At 34.7% G+C, this 3,556-nt stretch overlaps 1 long non-coding RNA gene across 2 annotated transcripts; it reads right to left on the minus strand.

Annotated features, from left to right (window-relative positions):
- Positions 1 to 206: 206 nt before the first annotated feature.
- LOC127148558 (uncharacterized) lies at positions 207 to 2,429 on the minus strand. 2 transcript variants are annotated; one of them, XR_007819650.1, is made up of 5 exons: positions 2,214 to 2,429; positions 2,023 to 2,107; positions 1,837 to 1,936; positions 1,542 to 1,591; positions 207 to 737 (listed from the first exon to the last, which is right to left on the minus strand). It is a non-coding gene; the product is annotated as an uncharacterized LOC127148558 (long non-coding RNA). The 2 variants fall into 2 exon arrangements; XR_007819651.1 differs by lacking the exon at positions 2,023 to 2,107 and having other exon boundaries at positions 1,837 to 1,978.
- Between the last annotated feature and the right edge of the window lie 1,127 nt (positions 2,430 to 3,556).

A 3,556-nucleotide genomic window follows, 5' to 3' on the forward strand; every position in this document is an offset into this window, starting at 1 on the left:
AATCCAGTTAAAACAGTAATAAAGCATTTTCTCTGAGCAAAGAAAGAAGTAGTATAAACTTAAACATCAATATCTTTCGATTTGATTGATGTATAGTAAGGTGGGACAACAATCTAATTTATAAAGAAAGTAAGTTACCTTTTGAACTTTCAATAACTATAGTTGAGACCCCCACAACATGTTTTACTTCTTAATTTTTCATCGATTCTACAATAAAGTCTATCACAATAGATAACTCAAAATTGTGCTATATGACTCAAAATTGTGCTATTTAAGACTGTCACACCCCCTCCCGGACTACCTGCTACCTTAGACCGAAAGATGGCATGAAGCCGACGAACAACGCTTTTATGTACCTGTATCTGTCGACTCTGCTTAAAACTTTCATATGATGAACTTTCCAATCTAGTATATAAAATATTATACATGCAACAAAACACAGCGGATCCTAAGCTAGTCAAACACAACTAGTCAAACACATACATGAAGTGTACCTCAAAATTTACCGATTTCACGAGTAAACCTAAAGACACCTTAATCAAAATATAACCAACAAAATTTACACAACTACAACTCCTAAAGCTTATACAAACTGTGGAGTATCTATAACATACAAGGGTATATATACATCACAACACAATAGACTCTATACCTAACTCAAAACACGTACTGGCAATCGATAATGGAGCTTCAGCAGACTAAGGTAGTCTATCAGGCACCGGAAACTCGATCTCGACCTGGAAAATGGGTAAAAAAATTTGGAAAGGGTAAGCTATGAAGCTCAATGAGTGACTCAGTTTAAAACTATGAATTTAAAGATAAGAGCACGTGAAAACTTTACACATATAAATCTGTTTATACAAGTCGTAAATGTAAACATGTAGTAGTAAGAATAGCTTCCTTAAATACTCAGCATGTTCATCATTGAAATCTAGCAAGGCATATCAAGTATATCGAAGAATTTTAACTAACATGACAAATCTACGTTGTGTAGGGTACATCCAGTACAACAACGTTTACAAGCTCTATGATGTAGTGGGGTCCGCCCAGCACTCCCATCGTCTTTGTCGTAGTGGGGCCCGCCCAGCACTCACGACAACATCATTGTTACGGAGTACACTCAACGTCAACAACGGAATCTAACCAATGTGCACACGGTAATCTCTAGCCTCAGGCTCAAGATCTCAGTCATGTAGTTAATGAAAATTTCATAAATCATCTAAAAATATTAAAAAATAACTGCTTATAAATTTTACACAAAGCTCGAACTTTACTCAGCTCTTTCGTGAAAAACTGTAGTTCTTAAAACAAAACTTCTTACTAATTCATGCTTTGCTTAAGACATTGTGGTTTAAATACTTTCCAAACATTTAATATCTACGTGCTAGCATAAATTTCTTTAAGAAATCTAGTCTCCAAATGTATACTTGAAAATAGTCATGAAATTCAAATACCTTTCATGGCTTCGTAAATAAACATTTATCGCATTCAATCATAATAACAGTTATGGAAAATATTTCAAAGTTGGTTTTGTCCCTCACCGTCTTCGACTAGATCCTTGGTCTATAAGCTCGGTTTAATTCTTCTCGGCCTGCCAACAACCCAACCGAGTATTAAAACTCTAAACATTCTGGTTTCCTAAAGATATACATAACATGTCGCACCAAAGATGACGCTCACGAAAACAAAGCTTAAGAATAAAATCATATTTCAACAACTCTCTGAAATTTCCAGATTTCTAACATAAACTTCAAAGGACTATAACTTTCTCAATACTTAACCAAAATAAGTGTTCTTTATATCAAAATTTTCATTTTGAGATCCTCTAAAACTTACCTGAAGACATGTAAATCTGATTCTCCGTACATAAACTCAGATAACCCTCGAAACAGAACCACTTCCAGAATCGCGCGCACACGACTTCTTTAAGTTCTCCCTAAAATATAACTGCTTGTTAGTCGTTTTTGGTTCACAATTTCTGCATGAAAGTTATATTAAATTGAATAAGCTTTCCAACCATACCAAATAGAGATTCTAACTCCACCGGTACACTCTGAAATACAAGAAAAACCAGAGACCTTCTGATTTCAAGTGAAAACCAACTGTCCTGTTTTCTTCATCAAAAAGCACCAAATGAATATCTGAATTTGCTCCAACTTTCTTCGTAAAGTTTGTTTGAAAATGAGTTAACTTTCAGTAAATGTAAATCTCACCTCTTAATTCCTTTTGAAGAGTTTAAACCGAATTAAAAACTAGTGATGTGCAGAATGAACTAAAATTCAGCCATGGATACACTTTGCTTGAGTTCTCCTCCTCTTCTTCAACCTCAAAATTCTAGTAAAATTCCTCTTCTTCTTCCAAACTCTCTCTTACAAGTTCTCTGCAAATTGAAGAAGGAAAAAAAATGAAAGTTGGATGCCTTCAAAATTCTTGGCGGTGAAGGGAAAAGAAGAAGAAGAAGAAGAAAAGAAAAAATGAAATTTTCTTCTCTTTTTCTTCTTTTTATCCTTTCTTTTCTTTCTTTTCTTTAATTTATTTAATAAAACTATTTAATATATAAATATATATATATATATATATATATTTACACTTAATTTTCATTTTCTTTTTCTTTTTTTTCCACATTTAAAGAAATTAAACCAAGAAAATATCGAGTTTACAAAGACCGTGCACATAGAACCTCGAGTCAACGTGAAAGCTCTAGAAAAAGATCCTTAAACTTTTTCATAGAAAGATGGCCACACCTTTACAATCACATTTATTGCTTCATCAAGTCTATCACAATAGGCCCCTCAAAACTGACCTTTGAAGATTTTACAGTTATTCATCAAGTCCATACCAAGACCACCCTAAAGAAGGGCTATGGAAATTTCTAAGGTTTTAGTTTTAACCATCAAATCCATTTAAGGACTATCCATTCATAGCTATGGACCATTAAGTCTACCTCAGCAAACCACCCAGAAAAGGGCTACGAACCATCAAGTCTATCGTAATAGACCACCTAAAAAAGGTCTACGAACCATCAAGTCTATCGCAATAGACCACCTAAATAAAGGGCTATGGACCATCAAATGTTTGAGTTTCATACTTATTGAAAATTCTAGAATTACTCTCTCCTTGTTAGGCCTTTGGAGAGACGATCTACAAATTTTCTCAGACCTCACATACTTTAAGAAGACAATCCTTTCATTCCACTATCATTTCACAACTCCACGTTTCAGACGAATGTGTCTACTTTCGGCATAGTACACTATTCTTGGCAATACCCTATAGTCATGTATGAATCTTAATACAGATATACTGGTATAGAGGCCCCCAACAAATGGATAGCTAGGGACATAGGGTGCAAGATGAAATTCATTCCTTCCCACTTCTGGGATAGTAGATAGATTGTTCCCTTAAGGACTGAATCTAAGTCTTGAACAAGGGGCCTCACCTTCTCATTGGTCTGAGAAGGACTCAGGTTTATAGGTTGGACCTTAAACCAATAGTTCAATAGTGGATCAGTGGGTTTTAAGGAGCAAGATGCAATCTCGAAGGTAAAACGGTATTTTGG

This window comes from Cucumis melo, chromosome 3 (genome assembly GCF_025177605.1).
Source record: "Cucumis melo cultivar AY chromosome 3, USDA_Cmelo_AY_1.0, whole genome shotgun sequence".
In the NCBI taxonomy this organism is placed as follows: domain Eukaryota; kingdom Viridiplantae; phylum Streptophyta; class Magnoliopsida; order Cucurbitales; family Cucurbitaceae; genus Cucumis; species Cucumis melo.